The sequence below is a fragment of the Paramisgurnus dabryanus genome, chromosome 2 (genome assembly GCF_030506205.2).
Source record: "Paramisgurnus dabryanus chromosome 2, PD_genome_1.1, whole genome shotgun sequence".
In the NCBI taxonomy this organism is placed as follows: domain Eukaryota; kingdom Metazoa; phylum Chordata; class Actinopteri; order Cypriniformes; family Cobitidae; genus Paramisgurnus; species Paramisgurnus dabryanus.
In genome coordinates, this window is record NC_133338.1 from 46,203,439 (window position 1) to 46,219,912 (window position 16,474).

General features: G+C 35.4%; 3 long non-coding RNA genes across 3 annotated transcripts; all 3 read right to left on the minus strand.

Annotated features, from left to right (window-relative positions):
- Positions 1–1,945: 1,945 nt before the first annotated feature.
- LOC135778902 (uncharacterized) lies at positions 1,946–3,393 on the minus strand. Its single transcript, XR_010544647.1, has 5 exons — positions 3,293–3,393; positions 3,036–3,113; positions 2,887–2,952; positions 2,697–2,774; positions 1,946–2,282 (listed from the first exon to the last, which is right to left on the minus strand). It is a non-coding gene; the product is annotated as an uncharacterized lncRNA (long non-coding RNA).
- Positions 3,394–7,642: 4,249 nt separating this feature from the next.
- LOC135778901 (uncharacterized) lies at positions 7,643–8,076 on the minus strand. Its single transcript, XR_010544646.1, has 2 exons — positions 8,013–8,076; positions 7,643–7,744 (listed from the first exon to the last, which is right to left on the minus strand). It is a non-coding gene; the product is annotated as an uncharacterized lncRNA (long non-coding RNA).
- Positions 8,077–8,170: 94 nt separating this feature from the next.
- Positions 8,171–12,475, minus strand: LOC141281859 (uncharacterized). The gene is made up of 4 exons (XR_012336232.1): positions 12,333–12,475; positions 11,834–11,884; positions 10,123–10,173; positions 8,171–8,553 (listed from the first exon to the last, which is right to left on the minus strand). It is a non-coding gene; the product is annotated as an uncharacterized lncRNA (long non-coding RNA).
- Between the last annotated feature and the right edge of the window lie 3,999 nt (positions 12,476–16,474).

The following is a 16,474-nucleotide window of genomic DNA, read 5'->3' on the forward strand; positions in this document are numbered from 1 at the left end:
GCTTTCTTACTACTTTAACAAACAAACTTCCCTTGGTCAACCAGCTTTTTCTGAAAGAACTTGCTGGTTGACCACCATAAACCAGCTTGTACTAAAATGGAAATTCATACAAATGTGTGGTACTAAAACAGGTACATGCTATATATCATGTACTGACTAATGTTCCTTCTAAAGAGGGAAGTGTAAAACTGTGGTTTTAAAAAGGCACGCAATGACAAACAGGTCAGTTATTCTTTTGCCACTTTTATAGTTTTATATTTATAGCTGATACTCTGCTCTCTAGCAACCTATACAACACATTTTGAACTACATTGAATTTACTAAAGTTATACATTGTCATCTGTGACATACTTTAGGCCTGTCTGCCTGAATTGTTGTTTTAAAGTCATTTTTGCCACATTTTCAATTAGGATATAATGCACATTTTATCTGCCATGAAGAAAAATAATCAAATATCTCAATATTTTTGTTTGTCTCCTTGTCTCTATAAAAGCAAATGAAATTTTTCCCCAGAAATGCACAAAATAGAGACAGGAAACTCATTTCCTCATGCCTTTAAGCCAATACACATTAATACCAGTTCAAAGTTAAAACAAGACCAACATTTGATTTATCATTAGTAAATAAAATCTCATATAAAAATTCTGTATATAAATTGAATGTATTTGCATTTGCATTACACTTTACCTCACCTGTCAAGATGACTTGCAGTTCCCAATTGAGTATGCATGCATTTCAAATCAATATTTAATGCTCCTTACTTATGAGGTAATTAAGTGGGATAATGTATAGGCAGCCATTTGTTATTGGCAGCCTTTTTGTCGCATTGACAGTTTTGTTTATCCAACACGGCAACAGACGCGAAGTTACTTTTCAATGCAGCCTTAAATAGTGTTCGAAGTTGTTTTGAACACAAGTTTATTTAAAAAAAGAGAAACTTTTGGCGTTAAACAATTTCATATCCAAGAAGGATGTTTGGATATGGCAAGACATGATAGCCACAGAGTTTTATAGGACCAACCTGCCAAGCATGTTCATCGACCAAGTCCATTTAACTAATAATTGGTAAGTGGTATTTATTGATATCATATTGTCATTATGCCTGTACTGTGGTTGTCACAGTGCCACTAAAATGTGTTGCTTTTCAATATCAATATACTGCTACCAGTTTAGTTGCATAGCTTTCAGCTGTGTGCACACGTACCGAAAAAAGTTGTTTGAATTTATGTCGCTCTACATACGTCATCTGGTATAATTGAAACAATTGGCTATGAGCTCATACAGACGCATTTGATAGACATTTGTAGGGCCCAATAAACAGCTCTGGGCATTCGTAAACCACGCCTCAAATACGAGAAAATGGCTATGAGCATATGGTTCCCAGACCACGTCTGTTTCTCGATGAGACTGGTCTGGTGTTAGCCAAGCTACCTCTTGACAGAAATGCAATATAATATACATTTTTATATTATCAGTGGTGTACAAAAACCTTACATAATGAACTTTCTTTTTTTTACCTTAGAATGAGACACTTTTATCTACATACACCACGGGTTTCCTTACATGAAAGTCGCCACCATGTTCCTACAGTAGCCTAAATGAACAAACTGTTCTACACGTGCGTTTCGTCCTTACGTTGTCTCAGACGACAACATTTTTGTCCTGTGCCGGATATTGTAGCTTCTCATTGCATTGCGAAATTATGGTTGGTTGCAATTCGTAATCTCATTGCTAGATGCCACTAAAAACACACATTACACCTTTAAAAGAAAATTATAAAAAATAACTTTCTGTCTTCCCTTTACAGGTTGTGTTTTTAGTGATCAGTGAAACCTTTGTATGACACTTCTTGTGTTATTTCTTTAAAATGGCAAATCGCTTTGGATGAAAGCGTCTGCTATGCCTAAATGTAAGTATAATAAATACACATTTACAAATATTCTACTGCTTGGAAAAACAATTTATTTATTCAGTATAAAGAAATACCATCCAGGAAAGGGAGAAGGGATTGTAATAGCATTACAGTATGTCTCGTACAGCATTTGTATATTTCTAAATATAAACCTAAAATATAAAAACTATAAACAACAAACAAACATATATCACAGCTTGACACATAAAAATAGCATGTTAAATAATATTATTTTAAAGAGTTTTGCCACTGAAATATAACATTCACTTTATCACTTAACGTTTATGGATTTTTTTAATATAAGTTCAAGTGTTTCATTATTCACTGAATTCTTTGATTGTAGAGTACAAAGGCACATCAGGTCCCTGCTCTAAAAACAGAGAAAACAGTCAATATAAGATTTCATTATTAAGGGGTGGTTTCCCCGACAGGGCTTAAGTCTTGTCCGAGACTAACTTAAATTTTAGTGTTGTCTTGATCGAAAACAACTTGCTCTCTGTCTTAAAATATATTGGTGCAAGTGTTGTGTCTTAAGATGCACACAAATAATGTTTATTTGTAAATTATGCTTAAAAATGACTTAAATATCCCAATTTAACTAAGGCCTAGTCCTGGCTTAAGCTAAACCCTGTCTGGTACAAAATTTTAATCAGAAAATATTGTTTATGTTGTCTTAAATAAATTATTTTATATAGCAGTTATATCAGCCAAAAAATCATCAAATTCAAGAGTACATTTAGCATCGCATTGTATCTAATAAGAAAAAATAAATAAATACATTTACCATTGAGATTTTCCTTTGACTTTGACTCTGATAAGCCTATCAGGGTATATGTGGGATCATCAAACTCCTGTCTTTGGCCTGCGAGACATTTTAAGAACAAGAGATCTTAACTCTTTCTAATGTATTAGTAATTGAAAGAAATATCACATGTTGTTAAAAACTTTTAAATGTTCTTCTTTACCATCCTTACCGATTTTTACTACATCAGGATCTCCAGCCAAGTAATATATGGCATCATTGGTTTTTTGTGGGGGAGCTGCAGTAAAAGTGACAAAAAAATTGTCAATCAGTTTTTTTAACAATAAATCAGCCTTTAGATAAACATTTATAAACCTTTACCAGGATGTACGGTAGAACAACTGTCATCTACAGTCTCATATATATTTTCCTTTTTATTGGAAAGAGCAGATGAAAGACCTAAAGAAAACAACATTTATTGTGGTTTAAGATTGTTTGTGTGCTGTTATGTACGTTTATAGGCATAAAAGTGCAGCTCTAAAATCTGAGCTGAGTTATTAAGTTATCGATCGATCTCTTTAATGTTGTTGGTAAACATGATTGTGAAAAGAGTACTGACAATGACAATAAATTCTCACTTTTTCTTTTGATACACGCCCAAAGCAAGAGTATCAGCACCAGAAACACAACTCCTCCTGACACTGCCGCAGTAATGGAAGTTGGCTTGTCTTTTGGAGCTAAAAAAAGGAACAGAGGCAAACTTAAGTTGAAACTTAATTCCTGGTTTATTAGATTTTTTGATAGTGAACTGAATTTGTAACACCCATAATCAGGACATAATTATGACTTTACATATGTAAGCAATAAGGTTGTGCTGTACTGTAAATAAGTCACAGAAAGGTGTTGTATTGCACAAGCCAAAGTCTATGCAATCCTTGATCTGTGACTGAAACAATCTCTCTTTACTTCCAGTTACGAGGAATGCTTTGTGAAATTTTTTTAGCAATTAGCAACATGACTCAACTTCCAACAATCAAATCAGTTCTCGATTGGAATTTAAGTCCTGCCCTACCACTGTTCTCATTTCAGAAGCCTTTTTATTTGAACACTCACCTAAAGGATTATTAGGAACACCTGTTCAATTTCTCATTAATGCAATTATCTAATCAACCAATCACATGGCAGTTGCTTCAATGCATTTTTGGGTTGTGGTCCTGGTCAAGACAATCTCCTAAACTCCAAACTGAATGTCAGAATGGGAAAGAAAGGTGATTTAAGCAATTTTGAGCGTGGCATGATTGTTGGTGCCAGACGGGCCGGTCTGAGTATTTCACAATCTGCTCAGTTGGGGTTATCACGCACAACCATTTCTAGGATTTATAAAGAATGGTGTGAAAAGGGAAAAACATCCAGTATGTGGCAGTCCTGTGGGCGAAAATGCCTTGTTGATGCTAAAGGTCAGAGGAGAATGGACCGACTGATTCAAGCTGATAGAAGAGCAACTTTGACTGAAATAACCACTCGTTACAACATAGGTGTGCAGCAAAGCATTTGTGAAGCCACAACACGCACAACCTTGAGGCGGATGGGCTACAACAGCAGAAGACCCCACCGGGTACCACTCATCTCTACTACAAATAGGAAAAAAGGCTATAGTTTGCACAACTCCCCAAAATTGGACAGTTGAAGACTGGAAAAATGTTGCCTGGTCTGATGAGTCTCAATTTCTGTAGAGACATTCAGATGGTAGAGTCAGAATTTGGCGTAAACAGAATGAGAACATGGATCCATTATGCCTTGTTACCACTGTGCAGGCTGGTGGTGGTGTAATGGTGTGGGGGATGTTTTCTTGGCACACTTTAGGCCCCTTAGTGCCAATTGGGCATCGTTTAAATGTCACGGTCTACCTGAGCATTGTTTCTGATCATGTCCATCCCTTTATGACCACCATGTACCCATCCTCTAATGGCTACTTCCAGCAGGATAATGCACCATGTCACAAAGCTTGAATCATTTCAAATTGGTTTCTTGAACATGACAATGAGTTCAATGTACTAAAATGGCCCCCACAGTCACCAGATCTCAACCCAATAGAGCATCTTTGGGATGTGGCGGAACGGGAGCTTCGTGCCCTGGATGTGCATCCCACAAATCACCATCAATTGCAAGATGCTATCCTATCAATATGGGCCAACATTTCTAAAGAATCCTTTCAGCATCTTGTTGAATCAATGCCACGTAGAATGAAGGCAGTTCTGAAGGCGGAAGGGGGTCAAACACCATATTAGTATTCACCTTATTTTTCACGACAACAAGGGCGGCGCCATTTCGCTCATTTTGTCAACGTTCTTCCGGCCGCATAGACGATGAGCAGCTGAGGCAGTGACTGAAGGCGACGCTTAAGCTTAAAAAGCTCACTCAAGCGCCTTTATGTTTCTTTCTTACCAATTTTAAGCCAACTGAGGAACACCCTAATCCCAAGTAATGGTTCGACTACGATGTTCCGGTAACTTTAAACCACGCCGGGTGTTGAAAAGGTGGCCAGTTTCAGGTAAGCTATCTTAGCTAACTTTGTGCTCGTTCGCCTAAAGTTAGATTTGTGAAGTCCGTTCTACAAATACACTTAAAGGCGGAGTCCATGATGTTTGAAAGCCAATGTTGATATTTGAAATCACCTAAACAAACACGCCCCTACCCCAATAAAATCTGGACCTTCTGTTGATAGACCCGCCCCACACATACGCAACCCGGCATTTGATTTGATTTGATTGGCTATAAGTGTGTTTTGGTAGTCGGCCCGTCTCCTTTTCCAAACCGTTTTTCAAACATCGTGGACTCCGCCTTTAAGAGCAGTAACGTTAGTTTATAAAATGCAACTATTTGAATGGTTTTAATTGTCCACCTATATTTTTATATTTACGATAATACAACGAGATATTATAGTCATTGCATTCTTACAGTAACGTTAGCCCACGTGATTCCTACAAGTTACTGAGATTTCAGATGCTAGAATGTCAGTTCATTTCTCATTCAGATATTGATAATGACCTATTAAACAACGTATTATTTAACACTGAAGTTAAAGGTTGTGTGTATAATGTTACTATCTCTTTTTAATGCATCTCTCTCTTACACACTGTTCTGTTTAAGTATGGATGTCATTTATATATTAAGTCTCATGATGCAAGTTTATTTTAAATACTAACATAAAACTGTTTATGGTTATATTATTTTCACAGATGCATTGATGTGTAGTGATGCAGTGGACAACTGTGAGGATGATACAATCAACATGTTCCTAAACTGTGATGCAGAAACACAATGGGAGGATCCATCCGTCTCTGACCACAACTACACTTTAAAATCACAACTCAACCTGAAGCAACCTACATCTGAACTGGGGACAACAATGGTGCAGTTTCCCTGACAGGGCTTATCCTGGTCCCAGGCAAAAATGCATATTTGAGCTACAATAATTTAAAAACACCTTTTACTGACATACCTCAACATATATGAGTGCCATTGTTTTGTCACAAGATGCGCCCCACTCTTGTTTTTTTGTAGGGTTTGTTTGTAAAAACTAAAATGTCCTAATATAATTAAATCCTAGTCCTGTAAACCCTGTCCGAGAAACTGCTTCAATGTGTTGAGCTGGCAGAAATGTACATATCTCTGCTGAGAAACAACCATCTTTGGTTCAGCTTTACACAGGGTTGATATTGCATCCATTACACAGTCGCCAAGCACTTTACCAGTACATACACCAACAGCTTCCAGATAAACACTTGGGTTCAGCTCCTGATGACTCCGATAAAGCTGTGTCTTAATTTATTGCAGGGTGGTCTTGCTTAACCTGTTGTAAAGTTACATTAAACCTTCATATGTGATCAGATGTCATGCAGTGATATTAAACATTTACAGTGTGATCAGATGTTGTGCATTTATATTAAACCTTTACAATGTGATCAGATGTTGTGCAATTATATTAAACCTTTACTATGTGATCAAATGTTGTGCAATTATATTAAACCTTTACTATGTGATCAAATGTTGTGCAATTATATTAAACCTTTACAATGTGATCTGTTGTGCAATTATATTAAACCTTTACAATGTGATCAGATGTCATGCACTTACATTAAACATTTACTATGTGATCAGATGTAACCTGCCATGCAGTTATATAAACCTTTACAGTGTGATCAGATATTATCTGTAAGGAATTTCTTAAACCATATGTGAGCTTTGTAGATTCCACTTAAAAGGATTTAAGTCTCCTGATTTGAAGGAATAAGTGTTGGTAAGTTTGCAAATGAATTCTATCATGGTACCACATAAAAACGAAATAGTTATTGGACTGGCTAAGGTGCACATTTGCTTTAAAAAAGACGAAATCACTGTGTAAATATTGGTAGACATACTTTTAATAATTTTCAATGCTGCTCCATCAACTCCTGACAGGACGAGGTAATTAAATATGCCAGGTTACTTGCCGCGGCCGCTTCATATCGTCTAACCACGAGACGATTGCTGCCTGGGACAATATAAGACTATCCGAGCGTCGTATGAAGTTTTAACCGTGCTCCTAATTTAAAACATTTACAGCAGTAGCGATATTTGTCATTTCGCTAAAGTTATAGTGAACTACAAACAATCTTCTAACCACCAAACTAACCACCGAATGCACTGTGCCATATTAGCAGCGGAAGTCGGTTGACAAAATGCGGAAGAACGAAGAATTAAAAAGGGGCGTGGCGGAATAAGGTGAATAGTGTTCCTAATAATCCTTTAGGTGAGTGTACATCATGATGGGGAAAATATAAGACAATTGCTACTTCCATTTTATGGCGACTTCAAAGTTTGGTACATTAAAGTTTTTTGTTTGTCATTTGTAAATATGTCTATAGCTCAGAGAGAAGTGTCATCCCATAAAAACTTTGAACAAGCCAGTACTCACAGACCAGCTTATGAGATAATTTTGCTCATACCTTCATTATTCTGTTTATTATTCCCTTTATTATTCTCAGTTGTGTTTGTCCTGGTGGTGGTTGTTGTGTTTGTCTTGGTTGTGTTTGTTGTACAGCATGTAGCTGGAATCACAGACAAAGAAAGCTTGGGTTGGGAAATATGTGCTGATTAGAGCCATAAGCCCTAACATTATGCTAATATTCATTCATTCCGATACCTAAATACTCTTGATCTTACCACAGGCACAATAAAATGCATGTGTCACACATGGCAACAGAAACATGGGTATTTTTATTGTGTCCACTCAAGAAAGATTAAATGAACTATGCATAGAATATAACAACAGTACAATACAACAAACAAAAGAAATAGAAAAACAGTTAAACATACTTGTTGCTGAGGAATTTGTCATACTTTTGTTTCCTGAATCCACTATAGTTTTAGGTGTTGCTGGTAAAATAAAAAGAAAGATTTTTGTATAATTAAAAAACATGTAATATCAAAATAAATACAATGACTTTGCAGAAGCGTATGGATCGTGGGCTCTATGCCACTGTGTGTGGGCCCCTATATCACTTTCTTCTGATAAAAGTGAATAGTAATTAGTATATTACACTTTTTTTACTATACACATGACATATGATTTACTGATTTAGTAACCACTTGTGAATTACTTCCTTATAGCATGAAAGTTGTACATCATGTTCATCTCTATTCAAAAGAAAGAATAATAAAATCACTAATGTTTGTCATGTCTCACATTTTTATTATTTTATTTTTTACTTACACTATTAAATATTAGTGTTGTATAGCAGGACTGTCACACAGATCACACATATCTAAAATAATAACTTTGTTAATAAATATATGAGTAAACCTGTCGTTGTTGGTGTGGTGGCTCCTGGTTGACTGTAGTTGGATTTGGTTGTCTCTAATACAGCAAACACACACACACACTTGTGAATTAAAGGATTTATAATAACTTTAATAACGATTATAAAATGATCATCGAGGGCCCCTCACATGCCAGGGCCCTATGTACTCATTCACCCTTTCCCCCCACTTACAATGCCCCTGATAACATGTAGCAGCATACATTGAGAAAATGTTATTGTCATGAATTAATTGATGGTTTTTTCCTACTGAGACATCATTGCAAATAACCAGGATATAACTAATAAGCACAAAAAGTCCATAAAGTCACAATAATAATCTATTTGATCAACAAACAATATAACAAACAATTTGATCAAACAATACCTTTTGTTGAGGTAAATTTTGAATGGCTGGAGTAAGATTGAGTTGGTTGAGTTGTATTGGTAGAGATCACTGAAAAGGAACAAAAGTAAAAAAAAATATCATTATAACTGTATGTTTATTAAGCTCAATATTAAGCTTATTGATAGATTGTCTGAAGTTAGGATATGAATTATGAAGCAAAACTAAAATACTTTCTGCCCCTCTCAAAACAGTTCAGCACAGGGAAAAAATGTATGTAGCCTATATTAGAGCTGTCGCAATATGTCAATAACCGTGATATTTTAAAAATGAAATATTAATATCATGTTAAGGGTCGCTATCAGACTGGTATTGAATAACTGTGATATTGTGGTGGTAGGGCTGTACAGTGCACCATATGTGCTACGAAAAAATCGTTTGTGCCATAATTTAATTTACCACAGTATTGTATTAACTACGGCTGCCAAACCTCTCTTCACACAGCGGTGATCCAAGCTCGCCGTCTCTCCTCATGTTTATGAAATCTAAACATTTGTTATTTTCGAGAAGGTATTTGTTCAAGAGGTCAGTTTACCCACTAGCCAGACCATTAAATAAACACAGACCAGAAGTTAACTTCAGGCCAGGTAGGGAAACGAGACAACACACGTGCATCCAATGAAACAATAAACATCTATAAAACAATAAGTTTTTATGGTTGAATGTTTTACTAAATTAATTTCTGACTTCTGAGAGAAGTTGAATGTGCCTCCTCAAATTTAAATATAAAAGCACAAATTCATTTTGACATCCCTCACTAATGTTCAAAATGGTGAAACGTTGAGTACTGCCTGAAAAGTTGAGAGTCCACATTAAAGCACTTTACAATGCTGGATGGTCTTTGAGACAAATGGACAGGTGGTCTAATAACTTTGTTAATAAATATATGAGTAAACCTGTTGTTGGTGTGGTGGTTCCTGGTTGATTGTAGCTGGATGTGGTTGTCTCTAATACAGCAAACACATACAAACTTGTGAATTTAAGGATTTATGTAACTTTAATAACGATTATAAAATATCATCGAGGGCCCTTCACATGCCAGGGCCCTATGTACTCATTCACCCTTTTCCCCCCACTTACGATGGCCCTCACTAAATGGTGAAACGTTGAGTACTGTCTGAAAAGTTGAGAGTACACAGTAAAGCACTTCACAATGCTGGATGGTCTTTGAGACGAATGGACAAGTGGTCTAATAAATTAGTTAATAAATATATGAGTAAACCTGTTGTTGGTGTGGTGGCTCCTGGTTTACTGTAGCTGGATGTGGTTGTCTCTAATACAGCAAACACAAACTTGTGAATTAAAGGATAGCAGGTAAAGGATCTTTGTAAAAACAACTGAAGGTCTTTTACTTGTAACATTTACTTAAAAGATTTAGTTTAGTATGATGTACACTCACATAAAGGATTATTACTAGAAACACCATACTAATACTGTGTTTGACCCCCTTTCGCCTTCAGAACTGTCTTTATTCTATGTGGCATTGATTCAACAAGGTGCTGAAAGAATTCTTTAGAAATGTTGGCCCATATTGATAGGATAGCATCTTGCAGTTGATGGAGATTTGTGGGATGCATATCCAGGGCACGAAGCTCCCGTTCCACCACATCCCAAAGATGCTCTATTGGGTTGAGATCTGGTGACTGTGGGGGCCATTTCACCTTTCTTTCCCATTCTGACATTCAGTTTGTAGTTTAGGAGATTGTCTTTTCCAGGACCACACCCCTAAATGCATTGAAACAACTGCCATGTGACTGTTTGATTAGATTTGCATTAATGAGAAATTGAACAGGTGTTCCTAATAATACTATAGGTGAGTGTATATTCTCATACCCAAACAGATGCTTTACTTAATAACTATATAAATATTAGGGCTGGGCATAGATTAATCTAGATTAATCTCATACAAAATCAAAGTAAATTTTGTGCATAATATATGAGTTTGTGATGTGTGTAAATATTATGTATATTTAAAGGTGCAGTATGTATATTTTAGTAGCATCTAGTGGTGAGGTTGCAAATTGCAACCAACAGCTCAGTCCACTGCTCACCCCTTGCTTTTGAAACCCATAGAGAAGCCGGCACCGGAAAACATGTTAACGTCGGAGACAATTTAGTACAAAAGTTTGTCCGTTAAGTGCTTCTGTAAAAACATGGCGGCACAAAATGGCGACTTCCACGTAAGGGGACCCTCTGTGTTTGTAGATAAAAACATCTCATTCTAAGGTAATAAAAACATAACGGTTCATTATAAAAAGGTCTTTATACACCCCTGATAATATAGTTTTGTATATTATCTAGCATTTCTGTCAAGAGATCCTTCTAAAAAATTACACACTGCACCTTTAAACACACACACATACATGTATATACATTAAGGAAATGTTTTATTTAAATATCAGTTTTTATTTATATATAATTTAGAATATATAAAAATGTAAATAAATATATACACATGTAAATGTTTCTTAAATACATACATGAATGTGTGTGGATTTATATATAAATAATAATTACACACAGCACAAACTCATATGTTATGCAAAAAATTACTTTAATTTTGTATGAGATTAATCTAGATTAATCTATGCTCAGCTCTAATAAATATTATATGTAATATATAAGGAGCTCAGATGCAAAAGCCGCTAAAGCCACCTCCATCAAAAATGAAATAATGATATTAATGCTCTTGGCATATAGCCTACTGTACATTCATCAAATACCTTTGCTTCAAATCTCTTTAAACACTGCCTCAGGCCATTCAGAAATACAGATTTGTTGGCAGAATCCATTAATAGTCTAATAAAAAAGCTAATTTACAAAAAAACATGTCAGATGTACTTAGAGGGTTTTGCATATGAGCTCTATGAACTTTATGAAGTTTATAACTCTATATCTAAAACTTTAGAGATTCAAGAAATATTTGAATAAACCTGGTTTTGGTGTGGTGGCTTCTGTATGCCTGTTGTTGGATGTGGTTGACCCTTAACAAATATAGCACACAAACTCATAAACTACGGGATTTGTTTGGTTTATAGCATGTAAAGAATTTTCATGTATTTTCCGAAACCAACATTGTTTCAATAAAGTAATAGGGGTAAAACTTAGATGTTTTATCCCAAGACAATCTGGCATACATGTTAGAATTTTTATTAATCATTATAATTTAAGGATTGCGATACAATAGCAATTTGTATCTACTTTACATTTTAGAAAACTGGTGGCTAATTTGTATTTATTTGTAAGATCTCTTTTGTACGTTTCTGTATGATCTGATTTCACTCTAGTAATGGTTGTGTTCAGAGATGGGGTCGGGGTGGAGCTTTATGCTTGCTTTTTGTCTAATAATGTTACAAATTCATACAAAATCACCTCTTTAAATAATAATGTTTTCATGTGAGATCAGGTGAGAATTGAATCATGAACACTTACCTGGTTCTGTTACTATCAGATTCACAGTTGGAGTTGCATTACAGTAATAAATTCCAGAGTCTGAGGCTGAAACACTCTTTATGTGTAGTGATAAATCATCCAATAAACTATAACGGTTATGAGGATCTGAAATTAGTTTTCTTGTCTCTAAATCTGTTTCTTTAGTGAGAATGTCTATTCTTTTTCCATCTCTGTCTTTACTCCATATCACTTTCCCTTCATGTTTACACACAAGATTGATGTCCTTTCCCACAGTGACACTCTGATTGAATATTTCTGTTAAATCAAACACAAATGAACAAAGATAATGTGCTGTAAATACATAACAGTTCTGTTTTGAATTCTGACCACAATTTCTTTCTGCAGTGTTTACGTTATGTTCATCTCTATTCAAAAGAAAGAATAATAAAATGAAACCACTAATGTTTGTCATGTCTTGCATTTTTATTATTTTATTCTCTTTTGTTCTTTACTTACACTATTAAATATTAGTGTTGTGTACATTTTCTACAGGTCTATGTCAAGTGAAAATTTTATTTTATTAACACTGAATGTAAAATCTGTAGACATGGTAGAGGTTATACTCACTGCTTGTAGATGTGTGTATGTAGATCAGGAGACACATTAAGACAACATGCTTCATTTTCTGCTATCAATCTGAGAATCAAAGTCGTCTAGCACTTTAGGTTTTTAAATTTCACTCCAAAATGAAATACAATTTTTCTATTTTCCTATTTGTATGTTTTAACAAATCACATTGAATCTCCTCTGTACATTTTGGTTGTACTACAGTATGTAAACCCTGCCACGTCTGGTCTGAGATGAAACAGGAAGAGAAGTGTTGGTGGTTTCTGTCTGGATATCTGTGTCAGTGTGAAGTAAGCGAGTCTGTGTGGGTTTTGTTTCTGCAGGTTGATAAAGTTTTGTCTGTGAAAATAATAGCTGATGGTGCATGTCTATGAAATTATGTACCACAGCCCTCTAGGCCCTATAGGGTTCAAATGTACAAAGTTGTACAAAGTAGTCCACCAATGCTGGCGTAAAACCACACAGACCCAGTTACAAACATGGACACATGCTTTATTTCCACTTGCATTTGTTCAGTGAACTTAAAGGATGTTTAAAAGTCCACTTATCTGATTTTACTGTATGTAGTGTCATGCCTACATTCTACAAAAGATATTCGGACTGGATTCATGTGATCTACAGAAATGGGTTTACTGTGCTATTTTCACAGTTTCCTTTGTGAGAAATAATCATTGATTTTAAGGAAAACATTTTTGAGAAAGACATTTTTGGTTCATTAAAGAAATTCAGCCAAAGGTACACAGAAGAGTAATTTTGTCATACCATTTTATAAGAACCTTTTTTGAAACTGGAAGATTCTTTGGATGCTAAAGGTTCTTTAAGAAAACCACTAAAGCAAAATGGTTCTGCTAAGACTTCTTGAATCATCTTTATTTTAGGATTGTTGTGTACAGTAATATAAAATAAATAACATTCCTCTTCACATATCAACACTAAGAAACAATGAAGCACATTGCAGTTACCAACAGCATGTTTGTTGCATCATAGAAATGCATTATTTATAAAGACATGATGCGGAGGAAGTAGCTACAGGGAAGAGAAGTGGTTTCTTTACTTCACAGCTGAGTATAACTTAACATACCACATCAGATAAGTCATTTGCTCTTAACAATTGATTGTAATGTATGATAAATGTTGATAATTGGAGATATCAAATTGCTCTTCCTCCAACATGAGTGTAGATTGAATTGTGTGAATTAACTTGTGTGTAGATTAACAAATTCATGCCATAAATATAGCCATAGATGCTGAAATGTCGTTAAGAATAAATAAATAAATAGATAACGCAGATTGAGGACTTTATACTGATTCTGTGAAGCCCCATGATTGACATCTAATGGTTTGCAGAAACCATTGTTAAACTATGGCAGTGTTTCTCAGCTTCAGTCCTCGTGACCCACTTCCAGAAAGTTTTAGATGCTTCCCTACATTAAATAAATTAGTACAAACAAACAGTAAATAAATTAACACAGAGAACCATCTACATTATAAAACATAAAATCCATTAAATATTTTACATATAGCATCAAAATTGTTACTTCTAAACAGAAGTTCTTACAAAACAGTGTTTCTTAACCAGGTGGCCAGTGTCCACTAGGGGGCACAACAAACTTCCATTGGGCCCAAGATAGCAAATACATCTTTTATGCTAAGCCAAAATATTTGATGGGGTAAATAAAATAAAAACCCTGCTATAGTCATCATATTTGTGTAATTTACTGTTTTCTACATAAAATTTTACATAAAATCATCCAACATACATAACATTACTTTGTAAATAAAACCCTTGATATCTTTAATATTGTCTGAGTAAGGCATGTCAAAGATTGAAATTAAAGTGAAAACAATCAGTAAAATGCTCCTAATTAGAATGAGATACTTAAGCTTAAATTTCACAGACACTGTCATATATTATTTTTTGCTCGGAACATAACTTCCGCGATTTGACCATCCGCATTTAAAATTTTGCCTTTATCACCATATTGATCTTTGTCGCTTGCCGTAATGCGAACTGTAACGTCACAGAGGCCCCGCCCACACTCAATGGTCGTGTTCATAGACATCATATAGGTAGACGCCCTATCGACCGCTACTGCTTAGTGGCGCGGTGAGATATGGGGCCGCCATCTTAGATCGGTCACCCGCTCCACTCAGTGTAATCTGTATGACTGGTGGATTGAGCTATCAGCGCATTTAATTAATCATATCTCAGTGAATACCGAACAGATTTTCAAGCGGGTTTTTTTGCTGCAAAGGTCATTCATGGAGCTATGATATAGGACACATGGTTCGGCGTATTTTAACCCCTTATGTGCCGCAAATCCTGTTTGAGTGGGGGTGACAATGTGATGTACATCTTTAAATTAATATTTCTCTGGGATTCTTTGGGCTAGAAACCTAATCTTGGTCTTGTTTTAAAGAAGACAATTTAGGGTTTTTCACAAATGAGTTAGAACGTAAAAATATTAAATATAAATATTTTTATAGCCGTTTACCTTTATTTTAATATATCAAATTATGCAGTAACATATTAATTTATAAATAAAATTGCATAAAAGTTAATGTTTCACACAATAAATAATGTTAACATGAAGCAATATGTCTCAAGTAGTTGTGATCCAAATCACAAAAAAATTATGTTTGGGTCACAATTTTAATGGTTTTACCAACAACTGCCACTAGATTTTGCCACATACTCTTGTACTCTTCAAAAATATGTGGTGTAGGACATAAGATATTTTATAATTCACACACTATAAATATGACAAAGATGCAGAAACAGATAGTTGCAATAAAATAAGACTTTTTAATATGGTGAAGAAACAATTTAAAATGATTTATAAACCCCCCCACACACGCGCGCGCACGCACGCACGCACACATACACACACACACACCCCTGAAAGAGGACTGTTTTCCAGAGCTTCTTTCCCGTGCTCCCTTTCTGTAGTTCAAGAGATGTGAGTTTGGCAACATGGTGGAGCCTTATCTTTAAAAACACAAACACAACCAGTGACAACGAGTCAGACTGATAGTTGTCGATTCCAAACCGAGTCTCCTCAATGTCCTCCCTACGAAGGAAAACATCCTCTGTCCCTGTTGACATCTTAGCTTTTTAAAGCTCGGCGGATCACGCAGCTCACAGCACCTTATAATAATAATAATAATAATAATACACATTTATATAGCGCTTTACACAATACTCACAACAGAGAAACTCTTGTAATTATTACTTTACTTTACCCCACTCTCCTTGCAGGGTGAACAGCGGCTGGTGCAGTAAACATAGCCTAGCGAACGTTAGCTGGCTACGATTTCAGTACAGTAAAATCAAAAAGCTGGCTCTTTCTCAATTTTCTGTTAATATTCTATTCACAAAATACAACCAATAGTACCGCGATGTTAAAAAGTACTTGTGAAAATAATCCTCCGGGCTCTATTTGCGATCGTCGGCCGATTAGAACAGGAAAATGCTCCACAGTGCTCTGACATCTTATCTGCTGCCATGCAACGAAACTAGGAGAACGACCGGTTTAAGATGGCCGCCGTATTTC